Source organism: Rhodamnia argentea, unplaced genomic scaffold (assembly GCF_020921035.1).
Source record: "Rhodamnia argentea isolate NSW1041297 unplaced genomic scaffold, ASM2092103v1 Rarg_v2.27, whole genome shotgun sequence".
NCBI lineage: Eukaryota > Viridiplantae > Streptophyta > Magnoliopsida > Myrtales > Myrtaceae > Rhodamnia > Rhodamnia argentea.
This window is the reverse complement of record NW_025955875.1, coordinates 70,602-84,611: the sequence shown is the minus strand read 5'-3', so window position 1 is coordinate 84,611 and position 14,010 is coordinate 70,602. Positions and strand designations below refer to the sequence as shown.

The 14,010-nt window shown below is 45.6% G+C and overlaps 1 non-coding gene across 1 annotated transcript; it reads left to right on the top strand.

Annotated features, from left to right (window-relative positions):
• The first annotated feature begins 5,925 nt into the window (after nucleotides 1-5,925).
• TRNAE-UUC lies at nucleotides 5,926-5,997 on the top strand. The gene has a single exon. It is a non-coding gene; the product is annotated as a tRNA-Glu (tRNA).
• Nucleotides 5,998-14,010: the final 8,013 nt, after the last annotated feature.

Here is a 14,010-nt window from a genome sequence, read left to right as displayed (position 1 = left end):
GCGAAGCCTTCCATGTTGGTATGGAGACTTTGTTTGCTTCCCGTTCGCTGAACAACCCCCCTGTTGCAACACTTAACTATGCTTCAAAGGAAAGGGCGAACTCCACCTATTTTTGAGCTATTGACTTAGGCGATCCGAAAATAAATCTCTTTCTCACTCCCCTCTATCAGAAAAGGGGGCATCGGCTCTGAAATGGTGGTAAGGCAAGCTGTATGTATCTAGGTAGAAGTAGACCTCGAGCTCCGGGGCAACAAGGGATAGGGCAGGTTTGGAACCCTAACCCGAAGGGAACTATATCCAACATCCGGGTCAGACTATCACACACGAGACTCGCCTGGGCTATCATCGAGACCAACTCACTTCTCTCTCCTTAACGTCTGGTACCATTGCCCCGCCACTCTGCCTGTCTTCTTGTGGCCGGGTCGGGTCATTCTTCACTCCTGTTACAAGGGAGACCTCTCTTCGCATACCGACCCTCCAGTTAGTTCCACTTCTGGGACGAAGCTGAGCACTCGGGGCATAAGGGCCCGCGGTGATTATTAACATGCTTTTCCAGCCCATATCTTCCCACCTCCGGTCACATGAGCTTTCGAGAGCCCGGTCCGGATCTAAACGATTTTTTATGTATGTCTCATGTCTTTCAGCTCAGCGGGATCCAGAGAAAGACAGACCTACCCACCAGTTCTAAGTGGCAAGATCAATCAAACAAAATTGGATCAAGAGAAGAACCAGTTTTCTTCTTCAACTATATCCCATCGTATACATCGTAATAGAACCTAATTTTCAAATCAGAAAGTACCCTCTCTATTCTTAGGTAGGCCTGCACGTTTTAGGTTTTCCGGAAGGAATGGAATGACTAATGTGATGTGAAACCTCCACAAAGAAAAAGCTCCTTGGACTTCCCTATCCGTATGGCCGGCCAATCCGTGACAACCCCACAACAAAGAGTGAAATGCCAAGCCCTTTCTCTATTAAAGCAACAAGCATGCGCTCAAAATACCTCCTAAACCCTCTCCCACCTTTTCTATCTATCCTTAGAAGTAGGGTAGGGCGAGTGTCCTACCTAATGAAATGATTAGAATAATGAAGAAGGGAGAGGTCTTCAAAAAACCTATACTCCCACTTTCCTTTATTTGAGATTTCCAAAAGGTGAGATTTCGCACCAAAATTGGGTGGGCCCCAAACCAAACATAAGAGTGAGCACTCATTCTTTCTTTATGGGGAGAACCGCATCTATTCAAAGGAAATGTTTCGGCCTGCAGGAGAGGCATCTGACTTTCCTACTGACTGAATCACTTGAATCAGTTGAAGGAGCTTTCTACAGGAAGAGTTGCGACTCAGCGTCGGGGCGGGCGGGGGTTCATGACGAGTGGGCATGAACTGTAACCAAACAAACAAAAGTAAGCCAACCACGAATTCCTGAACCGTAAAGGGAACCACCCTGTAAAGTAAAGAGCCTCGCCTAAAGGACCAGACCCGGAGCTGAGAACAAGATCGAAAGCGCAACTTCTCATTCGAAGCATGAAAGTGGTCAGGTCACTTAGAGCCGGAAGAGAGAGGAGTGGCCAAGTAGAAGGTTGGGGGTTGCTCGAAATCTGTCAAATACGAGCCCTTCTTTCTCTATTCAATCCACGGCCTACCTCGATACACCTGTGTCACAACGGCGGATCTTTTGAGTTATGGAAGCCGGAGCATTGGTCAAGAGAGAGAAGAGAAAGAAGAGGAACTATAGATCAAGAAAGTCACATTAGCTACACCAGACCAGACACACCTTTTTTTTAACCTATTTTTTGACTGACCGGATCGGTCACCCCTCAGCCCCCTATCACTTAAAGGCAGAGCTAACCCAACATTCTACTGTTCTCTAAAAGGCCTGCCTATTCTATTAGTCAAGCTTGGAGAACATAGTACTAGGACTTACTAGATGAAAGCCCGTGATTGGTGAAGGGCTTAAAAGCGCCTTAGGTAGCTGCTATCTATCGGATCTTTTCTAAGAAGTTAGGTAGGTGGTTGAGTCGAAGCGGAGAAGGAGACTAAGTCATCGGTCGTGCCGGGATTGATTTCCTACTTCCAGCTGAATGAGGGCCACACAGCCGTCAACCCTGCTGGAAGTGCTTTCTAAATCCAATCTCCTGGTCTTTCGTTCGCTATTCGAATTCTGGACCAGTAGAAATGTACGAAAGGTGGTCTTGTCCTTTCCTTTCCAACTAGTAGCTTCGTCGTTGATCTCTCCTCTTCCCGGCCGGCTGTGACTCGTATGTCCAGACAACGACTATCGATTCCTAACGAACCCATAGATTCTTCTACCATTCTACCAGATCTTCTAGATTGTATTAAAATTATCCGGTCTCGAGCAACTTTACTAATAAAAAAAGGGCTTTTTCAGCTGGATCCAGAACGAATAGGAGATCTATCAGTACGCCATCCGCTCCATATCTTTCGTAGTTTAGGAACTCGTCCATCCACGGGACACCTTTCGTAGTGAGGGAACTCCTCTGTTTTTAGCTTGACGAGCGACTTGAGTTTCCGAAAAACGCATAAACCCCGGGATTTTCGTAAAAGAGGGACGAATGACAAGGGACTTGAGTGACTCGCCCTAATCAATAAGCGGGAGAGGGGCGAAGAAAGTCGATCGGCTACTAGAGAAAAAACTACTAGAGACGAGCAAGGGCAAGGGACGCACTCGACGAGCAGACGAGGGACGAGTGGTAGGAGCCGACAAATAGTAGTGCCGGTTCAGTGAAGTCAAGTCTTTACGTCTATAGGGGCTCCCTGACGATCCCGAACTTTCAAAAAGTTATGGGTATGTGTTCTTTCTTGGCACCATCTTTCTTTGTTATGCCAACCTAAAAAGAGATAGGGATACGGAGCTTGACTTGAAATGAAAAGAAAGAACTGGCACTGCCCCCCCAACAAGGCAGATAGGGCACTTTTTGCCTTCCTTAAGTCCAGGATACGAAAACAATTCCTCCCCACTAAAAAGAGCGATTGAGAGTGGATTGACGGTTCGATAGTGTCGAGAAGGTATTAGCCACCGGTGACCGTACTTTCGTAAAAGCACCATTGGGCGGTGGTTCCTCTCTTTCCTCTTTAACCTCGAACAAAAAATCGATCTCGCCATCAGCTCGACTAAGAGTTCCGAATCGAAAAAGTAAACTGAACTTGACTTAAGACGAAGGAACCGAGTGCCGAAAAAAACCGTTTTCTTAAGGCTTCAAACTACTAGTCATGTTGACGACTATGAAAGAAAAGTAAGGAAGTCCTTTTCTTGACTTGGCCTGCGTGCATTATACCTAGCCCCTTTTTAAAGAACTTGATTTCAATCTCAACAAAGAAATGAAAGCATAACTCTTTGCTTGTTGCCCTCTTACTCTTTTAGCCTGCCTTGTGGAGGTCTCTCGTGTGTCTACGGCAGATCCGATCAGTCTCGTGATGAAGAGAAGTCTTTTCCCATCTTCAACTAAGAAAGGTCTCGTCACGACAACTTCATTTGTCCGGTAAACTACTCGGGGCTCCCCATGGTTTAGTCAAAGGGAGGGGAGATTTTCTCTTCATCCGGGGGTTCATTTCATTCATTATGAACTAAAAAGTGTAAGGCTGATTAGTGAGGTATGAAAAACTTCATAGAATTCATGATCCGCCATCCCATTTGTGCTTTCAGAAAGTAGGCGACGCGAATCTATGGTTTCTTTCAATCGGATACCCATTGCTTGGATGCGTTTGAAAGCCTCGAGATGACTTGCAGAAAAAATGCTTTCTAGGTTTGTCTTGTGTCTCCGTAACAAATGGTCCATTTATTGATGGGCGAACGACGGGGATTGAACCCGCGCGTGGTGGATTCACAATCCACTGCCTTGATCCACTTGGCTACATCCGCCCTTACCCCCGCACAGGTTTCAGTCTCTATCTACGATCAGATCCTTTCTGAACCCCCCGCTATCAAAGAGAAGCTTTTTCCTATACTCTAGTTGCAAGTCTATTGTTGTGTTTTGGAATTAGGGGAAGCAAAGCTTCAACAAGTAGAAGCTTCCTGGCAAAGCTTCAAACAAAGAGGTTGGGCTGTTCACTTCATTGATTTGACTTCACTCTTTACTTAAGATTAAAGATAGGGGCCGGGCGGGCAGTGAAGGCTCGTTTAGTAGACAGCGAGCGAGCAGTAAGCACCTTCTTTCTCAAAGTCAACTTTCTCCCTTGTTGCTTTAGAAAGATTGCAGGGTCGCGTTAGCGACCTTCCTTCAGCTGGCTCCGCCCTATCAACTCTATTCATCTCTTTTTTCCAATGGATATTTAGGGATCTCTCTTCTTCATAGATCTTGAAACCAGATCAATATCCATTTCTCAATATATCTATCGATAGAAAGAGATAGATCTCTATCTGGATCTATCTCCATATCTAAATATGGAAGAACCAACACAACAAGGGCGTAACCAACGGAAGGTTCTCACCCTGTCCCCGACATTGTTCTCCGACGATGTCCCCTGGGCGAAAGGGGCCACCATTCTCTTTCTTCAATCGTTCTGATCAGGACAAGTGGGTTGGTTTGTTTCCTCCTCCTATATACGCAATTCTCTGTCTTCGTTCGTGATCATGTTGGGCGAAAGGTAGTTGTAGAGGAGCGGCTGTGAAAGGGCGATTCCCCCTTTCCATTGAAGTAGGGTTCCAAACCCACCATTCCGGTCTATTATTGATAGGGATTTTACTGATTCTGAAGGTAGCTTGCTTACCAAGCCACCCACTTGAGAAGCTAGTCGCCAGAAAGAAGCGACGAGGAAGCGAAGCTGTCTACGAAGCGGTAGCTTCCCCCCCTGTAGTCGTAGTACTAGGCTCGTCGCTACTTTGATTCAAAAGGTAACCGACGGTTCCCGACTTTATCCGGTTTCCGCAACCGTAATCATTTGTCACTCCGATTATTTCATCCAACAACCTTTTTCTTATTTCAATTCAATAGCGGTACGCTCTAAAAAAAAGTCAAGGATAAGCTTGAAGCGGTAGCTTCCCGCCTCCTTCATTCTGACTGCCTCCTTCGGTGATAAGTTCCCTTCCCTTTTCTAAAATGCCTGATTGGTCTACCTCAGCAAATGTACAAAGTGGAGCTACCCGCTGTTTGGCTGACCCTCTTCTTCCCATTCGGGTTGGGTTGACCCAGAAGTCAAGTAAGAAGGAAAGGAACCACAGGAGAGTCGTCTGCAGTTCAAACTTGGGCAAAGACGACTTACTTTGGAAGCGGAACACGAACCGATTTCCGCTATTCCGGGTTCTTATTGAGCGTCGCGAAATCAAGGTTTATGAGAAAGTCAGCGAAGTTTCTATTTCTACCTTTGCGTAGTCTCGGTCCACAGTGGAAGGCCCCGCACCTGAGCCTCGTTAGACTCAGCGGAAGTGGTTGGTGTAAGTGAAGAGAATAGAAGAGATGAAGTCTGTCCCTTAGCCTAGTCTATATCTACAGCTGACGCAACTCCGTACCGACGCCTCACAACTACTTAATTAATAAAATGAATTAACGGCTAAGCGATTTCATAACCTGAGCTTTCCTTAACCAGCTGACCTTACTTCGTAACCTTAACCTACTTTTTTTCTTACTTTAGGCATAGGCCTTCGCCACTTCAAAGGGGAAACATGTTCACCTATTTTCTTTTTTGAATTCGAAAGAACGGGGCTATTCTGTTCAGGGGGGATGAAAGACAAAGAAAGGGATCAGGGGCTTGATGATCGGAGAAAGAGAAGGGGCGTGGTTGGTGTGTCACTGGGGCGGTGGGAGAACCCGTAGGAAGGGGGGACGACCCGCCGAATTCACATCAGAAATCGCCAACATGAACACAAACGAAATCTTGAATTGCGTATAGAAAGAAAACGAACCACTTCTATTCTCGGAGCTGAGGTATATGAAGAATGGCTTTCTTTTATGAAGAATGGCTTTCTTTTTGGTCCCTTTCGTCCAGTGGTTAGGACATCGTCTTTTCATGTCGAAGACACGGGTTCGATTCCCGTAAGGGATAGGTACTCATTCCCGGCCGCTTTCAGTTAGTGTTCATTGCTGAGTGATCGCTCGCTATCTGGCTGGAAAAGGTGGTCCGGAAGCAAAAAGACTTCTTTTTTGCAATTTTAGAATTTTTTTTTTTTTTAGGTTGGTCACGCCATAAGCCTCAACCATTACGTACAAAAAAAGCTTAAACCTTGAAGATGAGGTTATTTCATCCAGAAATAAAAGAATATATATCTTTTTGGCAATATGTATTCGAATTCTATAGGCGTTTTGGTCCAGTAAGTTCTCTTTATCAAACCAGTAAAAGAGTCCCTGTCAATCAACTGTCTGTCTTGATCACGAGATTTCTATTTTTATTGAGTTCAGTTGCTCAGTCACTTGACGCTATAAATTCTATTTCTGTTCTTGTCTTGTAAGGATTCAAAGTAGCGTGTGAGTCGGCGGCAATGGCTTTTGAGCCTGTGCACCTTCTCCTGAGGCGGGCAGGCAAGGAGATTACTTAGCGCATTGACTAATTCAATTTGGACGACTAGCCTAGTGTCACAATAAAAAGCAAATTTGCCTAAAAAAGTCGTCTAGGAATAGGAATCCTAGGATCAAACCTAAAATGCGGTTTGTCTCTCTCTCCACTACTTGATGTGGGATTATAAGAGTTTATCAGCATAATAAAAAGAATCCGCTATTGGGCCTAGCAGCAAGATAGGTTTTCTTTGCTCCGCTCCTGGGTCATACCCTAAAGAAAGGTGCCCCGACAATATCAAGATTGAGTACCAAAACTGGGCTGGGATGACCAATCGATAGATAGGTGGGAATATCTTTTCTATCTATGGTAGGGTAGCGCCCATTTGAGGATCGAGATGACGTGACAGACTATTGAAAACATCTTTCATAGGCATTGACTTGGAAGTGGGAATCAAAACCTTGTGGTACGGAGAGACCTCTGCTTTTCTCTAAGTAAGTAGTCACCTCGCTGGCGCCAATAAAGGCATCTCACCCTCTTTAGTCTAGTAGACTAAGTCCGGATGGATGTCTAAGTCAGTATGATTTCTTGCTTGACGAAGGCAGCTGAAAAGGATGAAAGATGGATTATCTATAGACTAAAGACGGATTTGCTATCTATGGTGAGTAGTTTCTTTCTTCTCGATACCTTTTATTGAATTGAACTACTAAATACCTGTAAGAGATCGTATAGTAGATATAATCAGGAAGGTTCTTTCTAATTGGTCAGGATTTGGTACACTTGTTGGTACCTACGAACCATGGCATCTATCGATTGGAGGACCAATGCTGGGATCAAACATAGGGCATTTTTGAATGAATTGATTTCTCCCTGGTCAACACTAAAAGTGTTAATATAAGCAATCTCGAGAACGAGAATCTCCTCTTGGTTCAATCATCACTTCCTATTGGAGCGGAGGGGCTAACGCTATATAGAATCCTTTTCCTTCTTGTCTACGATGTCTCCCTTCGAGGTTCGATAGTAGTTGCTGTCACACTTGAGATTCATTCAGATTATCATATAGTCAAGGTAAACTTCTTCCTGTCCAAACGGACACACCTAATTAATGGTCAGCCCAAGGAAGACCTCTATGTGTGGCAGAAAAGCTACCTCTCTGACTCGCCTCTTTCAGTTATTTACTTTGCTCCTCGATGAACTCTGGAACCCATATGTTCATCAAAATCAACTTATTCCTTCCATCATAGCTTCTTTTTTGGGCCCTCGTCTCGTATTGATTGATATCGCATGCTAGTCAGTGACCCTTTGTCATGATCGTGCGTTACGGCCCTTTACTGTTTTGTCATTTTGACATTGAGGGCTTGCTTTGATTTGAAGTAGTTTCCGGCGAGGTATTGAAAACCTTTCTATTTGAGGGACCGAGCCAATGAGAAGGCTTCCTTCTCGCCTTCTTTCTCTCATATTTCCCCCCGTCTTTTTGGTGGATCTTGCTAGTGAGACATATTGAATCGTATATGGACTAGTTGCACCCATCACCTGCCCGAATGCCTGTATCAACCGTTGTTTCGGTGTTTAGGAATGAATCGTACATCCTTTGATGAAGATTACACCTTTCGAGGAGAAGTAGGCAGAGCGAAGTCCATTCTTATGGGCCGGGCACAACAGCGAGCAAAACGGGATGCTTCACAGCAGGCAGCACAGAAAGAGGAGTAGATCCAATGGGAGCCTGCCAACGAAATAGGGCCGGGATCCGAGCATCTTCTTGAACCACCAATCATATTAGGATGGAATACGAGTCGTAGACCTTCAGGCACCACGAGAGCAGCCCTAGTAGGAGTTTCAAGTCTGAGGTCAACAGCTGGTGTAAATCGGCCTCTCACCTCTCCTTTTTAGGAGGTAAGCGAACAAAGACAAAAACATCATCACAATAAGAAGTTCAGTTTTCAAGAGCCGGAAACGGAAAATCCGGATCAACGCTTATATGATTTCCAGCTCAAATTCTCTCTACAGTCGATGTCTGAAAATCGCCTTTCAGTTGGAGTTGAAGTGAAATCTGAACCGGATTCCTCGTCTAGTTATTAGTTGTATGATGCTCAAACTAAAACAGAGAAAAGCCTTCAATCAAAGAGCGTCGCCCGCGTGCTGACTTCCTATTGATTCCAGGAGTTGATTCAAAGAATAAAATAGATTCAATAGATTAGATTAGAATAGAGAGGCTAGTGCCACTTCCATCGAAAAGTCGGATGTTTTCATCTAGTTGATTCTTCTTCTCTACCTGAGCACATTCACCCTAACTACAATCGACATTGATTCCGTCATATTATTGTGGCTTATTCGCCGGGTGGTATTATACCTATGCCAACCCAGTTTTGGCCCAGAGAGATTCCTGGTATCTCTCTATCCAATGGGAATGGTTAGGCAAATGTCAAAGGATTCGTTTCGTTCTTACTGGGACTTTATGCAGCGCATGGCTGAAGATCTCAGTCAACAGTATGATGACGACACGGTCATGTATCTTGAGTAATCTTTATTCATTCATTTGATGACTGCTTCAATAGAATACATACAATGGTTTATGCTAGCTAGCGTCGATTTCTCTATCACCGCGTAGGATCTGCTTGATCCACTGGCTTTCGTCTTTCGTCCTGATCGGAAAGACCAACTTAAAAATTCAATATGGTCGAATGTTCCGAGCTTATGACTGAATACGTCAGCAGAACGCTCCGCTTCCGTTAATGGAGTCCGGTCTTTCCTTTCATATTGATGCGGTGGAATGTCGCCTTTGGCGAAACCCTTGTCTATGCTATGGTTTGGCAAGGTATTTGTGGCCTAGCCCTACCCTACTCTATAAGGCACACGTTTTTCATAGGCGAGGCCGGCTATAGAAGGAAAGCTTCAATCCTTCCTCTTCACAACGGAGGAAATTGAATACTTGTTGCGCACCTGAGCGCCTTTGCTCGATCCGTATAATACGGCGTAACTATCAAAGAAGCCGGGGCCTGGGTCGGGCGCACTTGGCATGTTTAAACCAGCAGATCGGGCGCGTATGTCTTGATTTGAAAACGATTGGTAAGCTGGGCAGTTTTGAGCTGAGCTTCTATGGTTGTAATAACCTGCCGGTACGGATTCAAGAAAAAGGAAACTGCTATCATATAGATACTCTATATCTATATAACGACGATTATAAAAAGGTGCCTCCAGAGGCCGGGGGGGTTCCGCCGTATTAATATAGGAGTGGCCTCCTCCCGTATGAAGTAGTTCTGAGGAGCCGGATGATTCCGAGGAGTCAGCTTATTGACTATTGCTGGTTCAGGGATTGGTCGTGCGAAGGTGCTCAAGACGGAAGATCAATTCAGGGCGAGACAAAGACCCTTTCTGTCAAGGTTGAGAGTGGAAGGCCTTATGTCCGCCGCTAAGGAGGATGAGTGAGGATGCATGCGTAGCTCCCGCAGATATAGGCGAGGCCTTTCGCCTTTAGCTAATCTCGAATGTTGTTACCCAATTCACTATTCCCACGGTTGGGGCTTTACATCAAGTGGAAAACCGGGCGCTACTGATGCTGCTCGTTCCACCGTGCTCTTTTTTGAAAAAACTGTGAAGCACAACCCCATCTTTGTCTTTTGCTATAACAAGTGCTGCTTCTAGTTCGACTGGAGAAAATGTAACCGGTGCTGCTAGTGGTGGGGGAGCTGACTAAGCGATGAGTTCTGACTCTGCCGCAGCAGCGGGTGGTGGATCGACTGGGCTGAACCAACCGAAGAAAGCGGGTCAACTGAGGGGCTGGCACACCGAAGCTTGAATACCGAATGTGTGCGCCCGGCCACTTCGACTGAACGAGCCGGTCCCCTGACAACCCTAAAGAAAGCCGCCCTGTGCTTTTTATATGATAGACATGGGGGAGAAGTTCGGCATCTATCTATTCGCTAAAGCCTTTATTTCAGAATAGCGGGATTTGGATCACGACCCCTTTTTTTCTAGGATCACTGAAGTGAGTCTTTTTCCTTGAATCCAGCCAGGCATGCTGCTTTCAGTGGTTAGCTCTAGACCAGCCACCTGTCTTTCTTTCCCGAGTCACACTCTTGTATAAGACGACGACGCCCAGTCTTTTCCCAGGCCGAACCCTTTTCTTTTCCTAATCTTTTCCTAAAAGTTTCAATGGAACTCTTTCAGATGGGCTCTTTCTAACATAATCTTGGTTCCTCGAGGAAAGCAAGGTTCACAGATTGGAGGAAAGTCAAGAACTGGGAAAAACAGACAGGCATAAAGGGAAGTGTGACCAACCTGTGTTGAAACGAGAGGACTGACTCTAGCAGGTGAAAGCTCAGTTTGAAATCCAGCGTGTCTCACATCCTGGTCATGCATTGAGGATCCTAACCAATCTTAGATCCCACCTGGTCGCTGTTCTTCTGGTCATTTTCACCATAACTTCCACTTTTACCTTCCCCTCTCGAACCTGGTCCGGATTAGCCACCTCATATGCGCTTGCCATGAGGACTTCCTCCAACAAAGGCTACTCCCCACCTAGCCTGGCTCTGCTACCACTTGTCACGGCCTTAGCACTCTGCTTGCTAAGGAAAGCGATGCGTTGGCTCGCCCTAATTAATAAGGTTTGAGAGCGAGTGGTTAGCTGGCCCCTTTCAAGAGAGTCAGATTGCAAATAGCCAAGGCAGATAAGGAAGGATCAGGTACAATCAGATGATCATCCTCGTTTTGTCTTATCTGATAGGCTTGATCAAGCGAAGGTAATTGATTCTTTAGCCTTCCAAAGTCACTTTGACTGACGTCAACTCCAACCATCGTCAGAAGAGAGAGCCTCGTTCCGTCATCCCAGAGGAAATGAGAAAGTAGAAACCTAGGATAGAAAAAACAAGGGTACTTCGAAAGCTAGCTAATGACAGAGTACCTCCTCGTGAATTGGAAAGCGATTCCGTCCACATACTAGGCTTAGGCTAAAAACGGGCCCTTCAAGCAAAGTAGACTACTCCTTATCCAACTGCAACTCCAACGGGCTCATCAGGAGAAGAGATTTCAAAAGACGAAGGCAGAAAGCCTGGAAGGAAACAATAAAGACGCTACTGGAAATATCTTCGGGGAAGCTAGAACTCAAACTACAAGAAAGGAAACTGGCTTGCTTGCTCACATGCTATTAGCCCACCGACTTTATTGCTTTCCTAAAATCTCTTTTCAAAACAAACCCCCAATTTATTGACTGAAAACACTGAGCTGACTGATTCCCTTACGGTACCCGTTAAGTTGATTTTGATTATTATGAAAGGCTATTCAAATAACGAAGTGAAAGGTTACGAACTCACTCCTCTTTACAGATTGTTAAATAGAGTTATTACTAATTCTCTTGTTTCAAGAGATCAAGGTTCCAAAGTCACTCCTTATTCCGCTTAAAAGAATCAACCTTATTAGCGCCCGATCGGCCGGTCTTAACCTGATAGGAAGAGTGTCTGGATCTTAGAAGCCGGAAAACCTATTAGGTCAGTGGCTTTCTCTACCAGGCTTTTCTCTTTCTCTTCCTATTCTTGACTGGAAAGAAGGCCTTTTTCTACTCGTTTACTGAGCGAATCACTTGACTAAGGGTAACGGGCTCCACTAACTGACTTCACTTTTGAGCGTACCCCAAGGCTCTCCTCTCTCCCCCTTTTTTAGCCAAGACCATCAAGCCCATTTTTCACCTTGAATGGGTCAAAGCCAAAAATCTGATGAATAGCAGGATAGGAGATCAGAAAGATACGCGGACGACTTGACTATAGTATAGGTCGGATGTTTCCGTGAGCAGTAAGCAGCGGATCTCCCCTTTTTTTGTTTGGGAAAGCTGGTGGCCGCGTGTGAATTCTTTCAAGGCAAGGGGCGGCCTAATTCGACATTGTTGTTTACTCTGATCCGGTCGAGGTGGTTTTCGTTTACCAGCGCGTAGGTGATCTAAGTTCCTATGACCGAGTCTTTCTGGCCCCTGTGAACATCTTTTCTTAATGTATTAAAGAGGGCCTCTCTAACCGGTGAAAAGTGGTGGGTGTCCACTAACGGCCATTCCTGGATCGGCTCCGATAATGCAATTCCGGGAGGAGTCGGTAGTTGGGCACTGGATCCCTTCGGACCTGGAGAAGGTGTGACACTGGGTCGGGGTTTGGTGAACCAACTGGTCGCTACTCTAGTTGAAGTATCGGGCCCATTTTTCGTTGCCTAGGTTACACCTTCGGAATACCCCAGAAGGGAATTTGGCTCTATTCCCCTCAATCTTCACTTTACGCCACGCCGACTCCCCTTCGTCATAAGGCGTGGAATTAGACCAAGGGGAATCTCCACTCCATAGGAACTAGTCCCTCAGATTTCGCACGTAGGAGATCGAGACACAGCCCCAGGGCTATGGGGAAAGATGTAGATCGATCGCCCTAGATAGACAACTACATAGAGGGTCTCTACAAGTCTATATATTCTTTGATTTCGTTCCCCCCGTAAGATCAATATCACAACCAATGAGGTCTGCAAGTCTAAGTAATATCCGATCCGATAGTTTACGAAATAGTTATCTATCTAACTATTTAACAACAACATTCTAAGAAAAGATATTAATAGATATCGGTAGTTGCCCGGTCGTACCCAAACAATAATATGCCAGAGGGAAATGCACCTAAGATCAAATATTTCGAGCCGGCTTCCGTGGAAAATTCAGACTTTCTTTTTGATGCTGCGATCACATAAAAACATAAACTTTGAGGCTCAATAGCTAAATACATGGCAATTGAATCATGAGCCGAGATCATAAAGAGCATACTGCGAGTAGGAAGTGGAATTAATACAATGAATTCAAAAGCATCAAACCTCTCTTGTTCGGAAGAATCGAAACACATCGAAATGGTACCAGCCGTACTTAATAATAGAAGGATTTGGCAGAAATATGTAAAATTGTCCCTCCTAAAAAGATTATTCCAGAATAAATGGGCAATAGTTAGGAGAGGTGCGCCAGCGGCGAGCAGAAGCAAGGTTATTAGATACCTAAGGAAAGCCCGGCCAGAACCACACGTGCAAGTTTCCCTGCATGTGGCTCGTCCGTGATAACTTCTTCGGATTTGCGTGAACTAGCGGACCGATCACTAAGTGGGGATGCTCCCTCCAGCATGAGCGAACCTTTTCGGAACTGGTTAGGAATGGGCGCCACTATCCCAGCCCGGATCCAGCCAGTTTTGATTGATCATGTCCCCTTCCCAACAGTTGTACCTTGTCTTGGGGCGTCTTTGGCTTTACGAGAGAAAGACCGCCGGTAAGCTTTATTCGGCCCGGAGCATTGATTCCCCATAACGAATAGGCTAGCTCTATCTCTCAATTGCCTATCCTGTGCTCGAGAAGGTCCCCCAGTTCCTCGGCAGGACCTCGGGGTGCATTTAGTTGTCTTAGATGAGACTCGGGATCTTCCTCAGTCCATGGCACCCTTCGCTCATCCATTCCGCCCGCCCGTCCAGACGCGGCGCCCTTTTTCATTATCATCTACCGCCCTTTCTTTCCTCCCGGCTATTCACGCATGAAGATCGTCGTATGTATGCTCGACTTCGGTTGCCGGTG